This window comes from Spea bombifrons, chromosome 3 (genome assembly GCF_027358695.1).
Source record: "Spea bombifrons isolate aSpeBom1 chromosome 3, aSpeBom1.2.pri, whole genome shotgun sequence".
Lineage (NCBI taxonomy): Eukaryota > Metazoa > Chordata > Amphibia > Anura > Pelobatidae > Spea > Spea bombifrons.
In genome coordinates, this window is record NC_071089.1 from 67,087,158 (window position 1) to 67,102,347 (window position 15,190).

The window sequence follows — 15,190 nt, forward strand, 5'->3', positions numbered from 1 at the left end:
TCACTTTATCCAACCACAACGTAGTTATGATGGATGGGATGATAATTTTTACATATCAAAATTTCTTTGTAAACAACATTTAGGGTATAAACTGTTTTACATGAGGGTACCAAGCAACACTGGGTGAGAGTATGGAGAATTTTCACCTTGACCGCCTTTTCGACTGTAGCTCTAGAAAAACTGACCATTGTCTATGACTAAGTGTGGGTTGGGATAAATATATTCCAACCTTACTTAGAGTCTGATCCTCTCTTTTGTTTATGTTCATTGTAAAACCTAAACGTACTGGAAATTGCCTTAGTTTGAAAATGAAAGCTAAATCTCTGAGGGTGCCTAATCGACATGGCATCCATGCTACTGTAAACAACTGTATCGGCGACCACAGGTTTTGTAAAAACTGTCAAGGGCTGCCATCATTAATCCAGCCCCCTATGCTTTCCTGTGGGGGGCTCAGTGAAAGCATAGGGTGACAGATTCACAAAGGCAGAAGATAGGCAGGACCATGGCAAGTCGCTACAAGGTGAGAGAGGGAGTATTTCCACGAGTGTGTGCGTGTACACTGTACCGTCAGAGTCAGTGTCTATATGTGTAAATGAAGAGTGTCATAGTCAGTGTCTCTACTCTGTTTTAGTCCCAGATTCGGTGTGTATAGTGTAAGAGTTTGTATTTTTATATAGTGCTGTGCGTGTGGTATGTGCATGTGTATTAGAGTGTGGTGTTTTGCATGTTCTAATATGGCATTTTGTCAGCATATGGTTTGTGTATTAGCATGTGTGTACATGAGCATAGAATTTTAGTGTGTGTGTTTTACTGTAAGATGTTAGGGTTTGTGAGCATTATATGTTAACGTGTGTCTGTTATTGTATGGTGTTAGAGTGTGTAAGTGTAACAATAAAGGTTAAACATACAAGCTTGAGTCTTTATGGTGTAAAATATCCCTTGTCATGAAGGTTAACTGCAGTACTGTACAAAGTGGTGCAGGACATAAGAAAGGTGTGTTTTATGTTGCATTGCCCCAATAAATATAAACATTTAAGTACAGATGAGAGGGTAATAAAGTATATGAAAATAAAAACATGATTGGGGAGGGAAAAAGCTGACTCTTTAATTATTCAGTTGGCTCCTAGATCCAAGGTTGTGGACTCCTGATTTAGATTACCTGACATTCACAACAACGCATGGTATATACTTACAATCAAATGGTTAATCGTGGTATAACGCCCGTGAAATTGACTTAAGGACATAAGGGAAAAATTATTAAGGGTTATCAACTATAGTCAACAGTGTATTTTACTTTAAAGTGGATGTTTTGTCATAAACTTAGCTTTAAAAAGCAGTTAAAACAGATACGGAGCTGTTCTGTTTTCAAACAGCGCAATGACATACTGCGTTACTCTCTTAGTTACCCAAGTCTGTCTTATTATAGAGATATATCAATATATGTTAGACTGAATATGTCCAGAGACAATAACTGAATACTATGGTTAGGACACATTGCAATTGTCAAAGGAATGAGTTGTAGTATGTCTGTGACATGTGTAAAGGCTAGCTTCTCCTGTCCTGGCTAGATGCATTCATTCTGTCTCTTGATTCCTCTTTCACTGCACAAAACCTTCCTTCAATTATTTTTTCTCTGCCTAAGGCAGGGTAGATAAAACTGTTTGCTAAATATACTGCTGAGATTCAAGCAGGGCTTACATACTTCACAGGGTTGGCTCGGAGCCTTATGCAAGTACACCAAATTACATAGCTCTAGCAAATGGCATTGAAGATCAGCATTTACCATTCTCACCTTCCTGGTTTTTGACCGCTGTCCAGAGATGTAAGAGAGAGACACATCATACAAGGACTTTAGAGACAAATCTTGATGCTTCCCCTCCTCTCCTACCTTTCTCTTCCTCACTTACTGGGTGGATAGCATTATTCATCATTTTCACTGCATGGCATCTAACTACACTGAGATCATTTGGCTTTAGGAAAAAATATGGCTTGTTTATAAAACATAAACGGTAAAAATCCATTTCAGTGCTACTTAGCTGTAAACTTTATAATGTGGTAGTGTTCTCCGAGCTAAGAATTTGAATTAAAAGCTTGGAAAAGTAAGTATTATGTAATCACCCAACAGGGATTTCCAAAAATGGAGGGAAAAAAAGGACAATGAAAGGGTCATGGTGGTGTTGGTTATACTGGGCCCACTGAGATGTTCAAATAAAGCCATGGCAGTATTTTGTAACAGCTAATTCATAAGATTCAGTGACTATGTACCTGGTTAATTGCTCTGGAGTGTTAATATTAAGCATACAATTTACCACTAAATAGACAATATTTGTCATGCTAGAGTTTTTAAAACAGTCCCTGTGTTTTTGATGAGCTGCATAAACTGGAATACCCTTTAGTCATAAACTTCAAACTTAAATTTAACCTCATATAAAAGGGTTGTTCTTTTTCTTTTCCTAAACCTATAATGTCACCATTTCTTAGATATTTACTGGAAAGCCACTTGTTATTGAAACTTATACTGTGACTTAGGTTTTCAGTAATAATAATAAAAAATGAACTACAAATGTCATTGATTTTAAAAAATAGTGCCAGGCACTTTCCACAAATCTGTTTTACTCTTATCGAATGACCTTTTTCAAGGAAACCGGTTGGCTTTTGTCATATGCAGACATTTTGATAACAAAACCGCAGCGTTCACACTGCTCTTTAAATGGCTAGCAGTTTGCTTACACAGTAACATAGCAACTATCTATGAAATATAAAAAAAGAAAGAAAAAAACAGAACAGGATGTGCACAGAAGGCAACAGATTTCCTGGATGCTGTTAGCCTTACCGCTGCTGTGTTGTGAGTATGCAACCCTGTAAACTGCTGTCTCATACTACGGCAGGGTCACTCACTGCCCTACTTTCCTTTGCCGTATCAAAACAAAGGGCCTTTAGGCAGACATCATCTATCAAGTTCCAGAGTTGTGCAACAGCTACACAAACACTCTATCCATTTAGCAACAGAATCGTCTCCAGAGGGAAAAAAATCCCCATTAATCCGTAGGAGGGCGAATTCATGTAATGTGCAACATGATTGAGATTTCTATCTCTTCCTGCTGACAGCCAAAGAAAAATATGATAATTACGGTATTCGCTGAAACAATGTGTACTTTGCAACACCTTCCTAAAGAGGAACATTAAAATAAGGTAAACCCAGGCCAGAGTTGTTTTAAATAGATCTGTCATCTAAACAGTTTTTAGTATTATTTATTTGAAATTACCTGCAGTTTGTGTCTTCTGATTTTCAAGAAGGTCGCTTTGGAAATATTTCCTCTAAAAGTATTTTACTTTCACAAAGCTGTGCTTAGTGCCAGTTGATGGCAAAACCTGTATAACTAATTGCCTTCTTGCCCTTAAGTCTCTTGTTTTACTCCCGATTCCTTCTAAAGCTGCTTGAATCAGAAGCAAACAAGTCATTTGGGTAAGGAATGGTCATTGTATTCCCAAATCTTAAAAGGACAATCAACAGCAATCAGCAATATAGCAACAGGGTAGATTTAACTGAATAGGAAGAAATAATCATGCAGATCCTAAGAGAAAATTAATATAACTGCTTGCTTTATACAAAACAATATATGTTTCTAATTATTTTAATTTGTGAACATCATTACTTAGATTTATGCAATTCAGTAAAATGTATTCATATATGTATTAAATATATTGTATAGTGCTTGTTTTAACTAGTAAATGTCATTACATAAGTTGCCTGAGATAGGACCTTACAGAAAAGATTAACTTTTGAACTGGTTGAAGCTTTGCCTATTCGGTTACTATCGCAATTTCATGAAACAGATTGCAATACCGACTTGAGCAAGTTTAAACCTTACCAGCATCCTGCCATAAGTGGCTTATATAAGTGACATCATCACTACAACTTGAACGTATGGTCTCTGCTCATGTGCTCAAAAAAAAGGAAGATTGGCTTTGCTGTCCCTTTAAATTCACAGTATCAGTATGCAATCATTACCACAGGCTGGCAAAAAATAGAATGTATCTGTGAATAGTTCTGCTTTGCACAAAATAAATAAATAAAATGTTTAAAAAAGAATACAGGAACAAACAAGAACTCCACATCATTATATTGCTGTTGGAAGGGTGGAAAAAGAAAGAAAGAAAGAAAAAATATTCATAACATGATTGCCTGCGGCGATCTGCTGCCTTATTATAGTACAGAGGATGAGATGCCCATTATTTTCACCTCTATGTTCATATGCACAAAGCTTCAGCTACGCTCTGGTCTACAGTATCCAATTAGCACCACAACAGAGGCACAACTGCCTGCAGTCATCCTCGCATACTTATCAACTAACATACTAATTGCTCTAAATTTACTCATTACACCATCCAGTGGACATGGATAGTTCACCACCAATTACGAAGCTAAACAAAATTACTTGACAACTGAAAACGCATTTTCTGCTAACACGTGCACAGTATACCGTTAACCCCATCACCAGAAGATGTTCAAGCAATTTCCTTACGGTTCATAAACATTCTAAACAGATGTGTGCTTGGTAGGCCCATTCTTGCATATGCATGTCACCTTGCATTTCATTTTCTCTATAAAACCCGCCTTTTGTGGGCTCCTAGCAATTTTGATGTGGAAGTATGAAAATTCTATGAAGTATGTATCTAAATTATTTTCATTACAATGGTAGCTGGCGTTGATATGTCCACAAAACATGTAAAGAATATCCCCTTAATGACAAAGCCCACACATGTACGGGCTCAAAATGCATTGTTTTCAATGGGTTTAGGGGCCGCCCATTGTCCTTAAGGGGATATTAAAAGATTCAGCGTTTCTTAATGGTAAGTATGACTCAAATGCCCAAAAAAGAATGGTTTTAGCGTTTACATGGTTGCAAACAGCAAAGGAGTCAGCACAATTGCCCTACGATGCCCCTGGACCAGGGTTATAAACTCCCATTAGCCCTTTTAAAGGATATAAAAACCAGCAGTGTGCAGATCAACTGAAGCAGAATTATGATTTCATCCCTTCCAATATTTCAAACAGTCAAAAAAGGGCCACTTCCCCTTTGAGAAGTTTTTGGCAATGGACAGTCTAAGCAAGCATTTCCAAAATCCACTTCCTGCCCTAAACAATATTGTATCTTTTAAGGCTGTAGGTTGTGATATGATCATACACACCATGTATTGTGAGCTCCTAGAAAACAGTAACATCAGGAGAAGGAGGACCTGAGAAGCTTAGGTCCCAGAAGTGTCCTGTCTCTACTAAAGAAGGGCACAGGAGGAATGTGATCAGCAGGATCAGCTCTATGGCAGTGAAAACAAAGATTACTAAACACGGCACATGATACTATAAGAGGCTTGCCACATCTGGATCAAAAATGGTTTGTGGACCTAATAAAAAAAGAAGAGACCATGGTTGTTCTCTATAGTAATTTTGTTGTGTTCCCTAAATTTTTATGTCACAAACTGTGTACTATCTGCTCCCAAATTTAAAGCTTTTAACTCACATTGGGCACAAAACCTAATCTCAAGGCATAGTTGCAATTCTAAGGAGAATAGATGTATGAAATGTAAGTGTCAGAGACATCGAGCAAATACGGTATATTGAAAACTCACAACTTGTCATGACACCTTAAAGGGTCACAGAAAAATGGCACAAAATAATCACAGATATTTGGACTAATTTGCCATCATTTCTATAGAACAATGACTCATGCTAGAGGATGCCAGCTGTGCAAGGTTCACGTTCATACAAGAAATACAAAGCAGGTTTTCCCATGCAGATTTCATAAATTATGTGAAGAGAAGATAGGAGATAAGTAAGACTCCAGCAGGTGTTACATGGCTTCAATTGTCCATTAAAAATAAAAAGGATTGGCTGCTGATTTGCTTCTTTATTTATTACACCTACGCCCTCTGGAACAGCCAAGTGATGGAATATGTGGCATACTCCCAGTTCAACACACGCTGGTGCATGATTTGGACCCAAAGACTTTAGGCAAAACTGATATATAGTGTTATTTTGCAGATAAATTGTATACTCCTGCTATAGACAATTATCTTGCAGCAATAGTACTGTATGTAAACTATGGTTTCTGGGTTGCACTTTTATATGTCTTAATAGCATCAGTAGTATGTAGGAGCAGGCTTGTTGCTAGGCAACTGCGGCAGTGCTTTGAAGTCATTCTATCGAGTGGGTTTGATCTTAATCAATGTGCTTCATTTAAAGAGGATGCTCAACCTACTCGTTGAATGTAACACTTTTGTAACTAAATGTAGCAGTAGCAGAAACATAATTCTTAGTATTGTTAAATGTCAAACGTTGTCGCATTTATGAATTTTGCTTGGGAAGCTTTATTGTCATGTGACAGAAAGACACTATGGCTGTTGCCATAGAAACTAAAAAGTCTTCATATATGTTTCTGTGTTGTTTTCGCATGATTAAACATACAGAGGAAAGTTCCGAATGACAAATCAGCCAACGTTTATTTTCTTAACATAATAGAGTGCGCTTAAATTGCAAAATTTCTTATAAGGTGTCATATTAGTAAAAATGCACGTATAAGCATATAAGTCAACAGCACTCTATAGCTGAGGAGTTCCACACTTCCACTGGCATTAATATCAGCACAAAAACAGTGCAGCAGGAGCTTCATGGAATGAGTTTCCATGGCCGAGCAGCTGCATGCAAGCCTCACATCACCAAGTACAATGCCATTTCTATTGCAGCATGACTGTGCCTGGGTGTACAAAGCAAAGTCCATAAAGACATGGTTGGGTGAGTTTGGTGTGGAAGAACTTGACTGGCCCGCACAGAGCCCTGACCTCAACCTCCTCAGACACCTTTGAGATGAACTGTAATGGAGATTGCAAGCGAGGCCTTCTCTTCAAACATCTGTTTCTGACCTCACAAATGCCCTACTGGATGAAAAATCACACAGAAACACTTCAAAATCTTGTGGAAAGCCTTCCCAGAAGAGTGAAAGCTGCAAAAAGAGGAGGGCAGTGACAACTACATATTAATGTCTTTGTAATTAGAATGCAGTTTCATCAGCGTCCCTGTTGGTGTAATGGTGAGGTGTCCTAAATGTCCATATAGTGTATATCTATCTATCTCCGTCCAAAATTTGCCCACAGGTTTGAGGTCTTTTATCTTTTGCTGTTAACAATCAAGCTCTTTCTGTCAACATCACTGCAGTCTGAGAATTAGAATCCTAAGCACTCTGGTGGAATCCTTTATCTATACGGGCATATAATGTTTTAAGATTAGTTAAAACACAGAATGGCAATATTATCGTATACTATAGTATTCAAATGTATTATCCATTTTCCATGATAAGTGTATAAAAATTATCAAAATATCAGTTTAAAGTACAAAATTTTACAAAAAAAGGATTTTTAATGTTGATAATGTTGTTTGTGTAAATACAAATAAAATGAAATGCCATTCTGCAGCAGAGATCAGAAGCAAAAAAACAGATGACTGTTAGAAGAAGGCAGAAGGGAACTGCCTTAAGGAGATAAATGCTTGTAAGTGAAGGGCTGTTTAAAGAAGACCTGAGCTGATTGAGGGCATAGAAAATAACAATGGGCTGGTTAGAAGAAACCTTGGCTGATTGGGGACATATAAAGAAACAGTAGGTGCAGGAGAATGAGCTCTATGAGTCGTCTGCCGTGTCTATTAGATTACAAACTAGGGGAATACTCAGCTATGTACAACCGTATCCCTACGCAATAAATATATTCTCCAAATGGGTGGTAGTCTTGAAATTTGGTTGAACTAGATATTTCAGAAACTATAGATATCCCCAGTGAAAACACATAAGGTTAAAATCAATCTCTTCTGAAATATGTCAGAGCACAGCTAAAATGTAGGTGAATCATAAGGAATACCGACATAATTTGTGTTGTACTTGGCATCACAGAGCTCTCTATGAGAAAAGGTTCACTTAAACACTTAAATATTATGAAAAAAATTACATTTATACAGTAAGAAATCTAATCTCCTGTTTGGTAATTACAGATTGTGTTATAACATTAAGTAAAATATATCGGAATGAGGGACAGTACAACTTAGCTTCAAAAGGATAAAGACTGTTTTGCTTTTATTGAATAAATACAGTTTTGGGTCAAGTTGGCAGTTTACAGAATATATGCCAATCGTCTTAAAAAGAAACGTATATGTTGTATGTAGGTGAAAGAATTGTGGTCATCCATAATCCCAAATGTGATAGTACCCTTTTAAGACAATCACAAGTGATTTAGTATTCCTAAAGCACAGTAATGTTTAGCTTCTAGCATGTGCTCTTTGAGTAACATACCTCAGATGAGCATTTGCAAGTTTCTGTCTGTTATCATCTCTGTAATCTACAGATCATAGAACTTTATATATGTATCATATACTCACGAACTGTACTTCTGCTACGCTGGCAACCACAGGAAGCTTCTGGCAATATGTTTACCCTCTGTAAGATGTATATGTAGCAAAAAAGGAAGTATTTCATTTTCTATCTGTGTCTATGTGGTATATGTCAAAAAAGAAGCATGTAATATGTCCATAAAATATCAGCACTCTTTGAGTGCAACAAATAAGTATATAATAGTGTAATTGCATTTGGATAGTTTGCCCAAATGGGTTCCATGTGTAGTGTCTAGCAGGGATTGACAAACCTTAGACACCAGGTAGCCATGGCAACTAAGAAACACGTCATGGCACATTTAGTGGCTCTAGTTTGTGTGTCCAGAAGCTGTCTGTAGCCTATTTCGGCATCTTTTTAGGCATATATCTTTTCCTTTCTGTGTGAAGCCAGGTGGCATATGCACAACAGGGTAGCATAACGCAGTAATAGTTGGGAAACTCCTGTTTTGTGGCTGGCTCATTCATTCACACAATTTGTTAAGACCTGATGTGTAGGTTCTGATAAATCTGACAACATAGGTTAGTAGTAAATGATTAAGCTAAAACAATGTGAAGTGGATTTGACCTTTCAAAGGTATTATTGCAAATATGGCTTTTGCTGAGTCTACTGGTAATATACTTGCTACATACTTATTAAGCTTGTAATGGATAGAAAAGTGTTTGATTGGGACAAGTAGCATTTCAACATATTAGCAAACAATTATCATCAAAAGCCATCCCTGTGGTCCCAAGGCCCAAAAGGTCAAATATCTGTCTACACACAAAGCAACAACAAATTCCACTCAACAAATATAAAAACTATTTGAAGGTTATTTTTTTCACATTTTGAACAATATCTGTTTGTGTTTGAGATTTGGCAACAAAATATTGATGTTTTCATAAGAAATTCCTGTGGAACTGGACATTTAAAAAAAAATGCAAAAAGCTTTTGTCCATGTCTTTTTCTACATCAACTTTGCATGTATGTTTTGTACATGCATTCTATAAGGTCAAGTAGAAGTATGTGCACAACACAAAAAGTGAACAAACATTATCTCAAAATGTCACTTCTCAGAAGCGTAGGCATTCTCTTTTAGGACAGATAAATGGATACTTTCACTACACCGCTATAAAGACTGAAAACTGTGCTAGGACTCAAGCGCCAGCAACAAAAAAGGACAATCGATGACTAAAAATATTTCTGACAAGTGTGAAGTGTAAACAAAAAGTAGCTTTTTTCTCTCTCTCTTCTTCTGCCATCTATGGAGCTTGGCTGCACGCTGTTAGCATAAGCAACATATGAGGTAATAGCTCAGTGGGCTCAGATTAATTATAGTATTTCATTGCTGTGACTGCGTCAGCAGTTTTTTAAGCTTCACGGACAGTTACAACATAAATACCTATCTGGTTTCTGAATGCCTAATTACAACAGAACTGGTAATTGGGCTTTACTACCACAGCGATGTGCATGAAATTAATTTTCTTTTTCCATGTGCAATTACCCAATTATTCAACAACTTTGCTTATTTTCTTATAAAACATTTTATGTTAAACTATAGCAAAGCACTGTGCTTGGTGATTTTGACCAGCTGAGGATCATGTGTGTTTTGGTTCAAAAACAAAAGTGGGAATGTTAAAGGATGCCATATGTAACATGCAACGCAATACTATGCCTTTGAGACATATCAATGCACTGGCCTATAATTCTGGTACAAAAAAAAAAAGGTTATGTATAACAAGTGATGCTGGTGCAAAGTTATCATAGTTGGTTGATATAATGACAACTTTTCAAATCTTCTCTAGCGAGTATTATCACAATAGAGGTCCTTTCATATCTGCTCTAACTTGTAATGTACAGAAAGACATAGAAATACTTAAATATGGCCAATTATAGTACACGGGGGCAGACTAGAGATTAAAACTGGCTCTGGCACTTTAAGGCCAGGGGCTGAGAAAATGAAATACATGTGGCTGCCTGCTGGGTATACACAACCACGCACTCTTACACCTTTGCTGCCTGCAGGAGCATGTATCAGCTAGCGTTGAATGGACAATGGACTAATCCACTACAAGATAAGATCCGCCGCACAAGAGGTGATAAAAGTAAGATGGACGGACCAGTCCAGGACTACACACGTTGTATAGAGTGAAAATCAAATATTTTATTCCTAAAACTATTCATCATCAACACTAGTTTTGTTATAAGAGTGAGTCACCTTTTTATAATCATTAAACACATTTATTAAAAGTATTCGTAATTCATGATTTTGGTTTTTAATCAGTGAAATTCTGACATTGTTTGGATTAATAATTGAGTTTTATTATTTTGACTCATAACGCCGTCACATGGGTCAATACCATAAAATCTTATTTTCTTTTCATTGACCGCTCTTCCCTTTTAAGGTTGCCAGAATCAGCTTCAGCGAATGAGGAAGAATGACTTAATGTGGAAGAGAAATCACTGTTCCGGCTGTCTGGAGCAGAATGTTGGGCCCTTCTCCACACTGTTTTGGATCTAAATGGTGCCAGCATCAAAGCATCCACTTAGGCACCAAGAAGCCCTGTGAACACCTTAAGATCTGCACAACAGATGCTGTAAACACCTATTTTGTACCCTGCCTGCAGACAGATTGATTACATTTGTAATCTATACAAATTTATTAAGTATACAGGTCTGTAAGCACAGGATACAGTAAAGCGACATATTAGTCCAAGGCAGATAACTGAATGTAATTAATATTACAATGGGTTATTTAAATAAGGCTTTGAAATAAAGTAGCACAACTATACTTGAACTATACTACAGCTCAGATATAAACCATACATATAGCATACTTCCAAAATCTCAAGGCTTGTAAAATTTAGTATGGGAAATTTTATACATGCTTTCATTGTAAACAATGGATCTGCACTTAATTAGAACTAAATTAAATATGGAATTTCAGGCACTGGATCAAATGAAAACAATGAATGACAAAATAAATACCATATGCTGTAAGCCTTATTTTATTATACGAACACAAGGAAGCCAATCCATTTAAATAATTATAATGTGATCATTTAGAAATTCCATACTATAAAGAAACACAAACTTTTTACCCTTTCAGAGACACACAATTGGTAACTTACTTCACCATATAAATGGGCACAGCTACTACCAGGTTTTGTTTTGCCAGGTCTAAGTAACGCTGTATTAGAAATAGTGAAGGTGCCATACTAGGACCCATTCTCGTATATGGGGTCCCAGTTAAAGGTATACTTCAATCATAGTTGCCCTATCCCCAGAGTAGTTTGCTGCATCTAGTGACCCCACCAGACCAGTGAAGCCAGTAGTCTATTAAGTCACAGAACACTTAACACATTCATTATTTAAATTACACATGATGATGATACACCACTACAACCTATAAACACTTGGCTTTGCTCCTTTTTAACCAGGGGTAACATTGAAAGTACGTTCATAAACACTTTACTGCAATTGGAAGCTGAGTGCAATCTAGGAATTGAGTGTCCGTCTAGCTCCTGTCCCGTGCAGGAGATGCATTTGGACAAAGTACTTTCTTGCCCAGTGATTGGGTGTTTTAAACATCCCAAACTGGCTGGAATCACAGTGAAGGTGGAGGGCGTAAAGCTTTTCCCCCTAGAAGTACAAATGCATAATAAAGAACTTACTAGGTAGTTTATTATCCATTCATGTCTTGGGTTTTTTGTAGGCAAGAACCATGTAGGCTTTGCCCTGTTTAATATCTACAGTTGCCAAGACTAATGGTTTGATACTAATGAAAATAAGGCATGTTTTTTCACTTTTGTTATTTGAAAACTTTAATACTGGCTCCATACTGCTAAACTGCTATATCTAATTGAATTTGTTTAACAATGGAAACATTTCAGCCTTTGGGGTTGTGTTCTGCAGGAAGGTAGTGTCTGCGCATAGAATGAATGAGACCTGGCGTTATTTATAGATAAAACACTAAACAATGAGCATAAAGAACAGAACCTTAGAAGTTCTCAGCATCTCAGATGGAAAAAATGTGTAATAATTTAGAATGCACACGGTAACCCAGAATGTTCCTGAATGTTTAAGAACAATAAGTTCAGTAACACAGAAAACAAAGGTTAAAATGAGACGTGTGGTCTCAGTAGTACGAGTGGTATTAATAAGGCATATCTATAATAAGTATAGAGAAACACCTTATCTTACATTTCCACTGATGGTAGGTTGGTGTGATGTCATCATCTCAAATTAGTAAAAACAACCAAAACATAGAGATTTTTTTTACATAATTATAATTTTCCATATCCCATTTTGATTATTTTGTGTAAATCACAAATTTCATATATCGAGCCTTACCACACTCCAATTCTGTATGTTATCCGATATGAGAAACCAAGCTTCATGTAAACGTGTCATCACAGAAGAGCAACCCAGAGAGCAAGGAGAGGGGACGCCGTCAGTTGCTATGAGCAGAGGAGAAGACTTCAGAGTGTCAACATCCCAAGGGAAAGTCCTGAAGCACAAATGGGAAAAAAACAGTTACTATCTGATTATTGAAAATATCATTAAGTTTCAATCTACATAAATACATTTAGCAAATATGCATATACAAGCATTTATAAGTTTATGATAATTATAATGCTTTAATTGAAAAAATAATGTTACATATCTCCCAAGTGAACTTTTTAAAGTTAATCTAGAATAAGCAAATGCATTGCCACACAGTGGTTCAAATATACTAAACATTTACCAGGGGAGTCACCAGCCAGGATATTAACTCAGAGGTCAAATTATTAGGTACATCAAGTGCTGTACCCCAGCTACTTGTATTCAGAGGTGCCTTTTTGCACACCACTGTTATATAAAAAAGATAATTTAGTATTTTTGCCCTTTCTGTCAGCCTCAACAAGTCTAACCATTCTCCCGTGACATTTCTGATTAACAAGGTGTTTTCACCCAACAAACACTAACTGCTTGTTTTATTATACCATCTCTGTAAACTAGAAAGGCCGCAGTTCTTAGTCACACTGGGCAACAACTACACCATGCTCAAAGTCAGAACCTGCACCCTCCCCATAGAATAACAACTAAACCTCCTGACCTTGCTGGCATGTGTTATATATTAAGTTGCAGCTACATGCTTTTGCTGGGCTGTGCTAAGAAGCAGGTGTTCCTAATAAAGGGGCCACTTGGTGTTGTTGGGACTATAATGGTAAAGTCAGCACTGCTGGCAGCTATAGTACAGTTAATAGGAAATTTGGTATAAATTTACACCAGTCGAGAAGCTTGAAAAACACAAAAAAAAAGGTTTAAAAAGAAAGGGAGAGCAGCTACTAACACCAATGAATGGTTCTCCAGAGAAAAGGCAATATAGGTGTGATTGATAGGTGTGAAAATATGGACTGTTGATAACAGTAGGTTTTTAATTGACATTCATGACTGGATTGGGATAAAAGAGGTCAGAAGGACACACAATACATTCTTGCATCCAAAATAATTACCACAATAGGCATGGACACCACCTGGTGTCCGGTGAACAGACAGTACTTGAAATGTGGTCATGTTCAAAGTGTTCACAAAAATGTCCTTGAACAAAGCAGCAACTTGTTACTGGTATTGATCTGCAACACTTTGTGACAGGTAACAATATTATCTCATTAAGCGAGATAAATTAACTACTGTTTTATCAAAGGCATCAGCCTCTCCTTTCATTTCATACACTTAACAGAAGGGCTCGGAGCAAAAGCACAGTAAAATTAAATTGAAATCCAATGAACAACACGTTTGTAGAGTTCTTAAGCAATCTGAAACATTGTTTTTTGTTTATTCTTTGGGTGTAATTAGAAATAAAGCATCTTCATTCTGCCGCTGTTTAGGAAAGGAATGGGAAAAAAGGAAGAAAACTAATTTTTTTCATCTTACCGGGAATAATAGAATCTGTTTTGTGTTCTGCTGATTAAAGCTAGAATACACAGGAACAATGTGAAGAACACTAAACACCATAAAACACCATATGTCCAACATGTGTGCTAATTATCCATCTTCTATCCATAACTATATGATGACCGATGTAAATTTGTTTTTATAAGGGAAGAATGGTGTAGGCGGCTCTTTATATGTTTTAAAAAAAAGTTAGGGGAACTAAAACTAAACTCGCTTATCATAACTGCCCATACTAATATCGTGTCATTTTTGTTTGTCAATTAGTGTAACTGGTTTGGACATATTTAGTTTAAAATTAAATAGAAGATTGTGGCAGGGATAGTACTGCCTAATCAATTTTCTGTCCAGAAGTTCTCTGCCTTCTTCTCATCAACCTTTACAAATGAGCAACTTAACAACTGGGGAAAAGTAACATAAAGGAGTAGTCTAATTCACAAACTAGCCTTTTTGATGCACGTTGAAGTTCATTTTGCATGAAACTAATATATGCAAATTAATTAATGCAGAACGCATTAATTCTCATGACTCCTCCCCATGCCTCTACTGAAACCAGGAAGTGCAAGCAAGAAATATACCTAAGTACACTTCCTGCACATGCTCTATAGCACTCCTGGTGAGTAAAATCATTGTACACATAGCAACAGATTAACAGAACCTTCTTATCAACAAATAAAGCATGATTTGCATACATACAATGCAGGGTTTATGTAGTCAATTTTAAATTAGTCATGGATTTGAAAGCGGATATCTGTATGTTCCATCTTCCACTACTTATAATTTCACATTCCGACCACAGTCAAAAGCGAGTTAAGGTAAATGGTTTAGTTAATCATCAAACG

The 15,190-nt window shown here is 36.7% G+C and overlaps 1 protein-coding gene across 1 annotated transcript in view; it reads right to left on the reverse strand.

The window, feature by feature from the left end:
- Positions 1-15,190, reverse strand: part of BACH2 (BTB domain and CNC homolog 2) — a 128,882-nt gene that overhangs the window by 76,399 nt on the left and 37,293 nt on the right. The window contains exon 3 of the mRNA XM_053461053.1: positions 12,765-12,921. The gene's annotated coding sequence lies outside the window, so the exon portion shown is untranslated. The remainder of the gene's footprint in view (positions 1-12,764; positions 12,922-15,190) is intronic.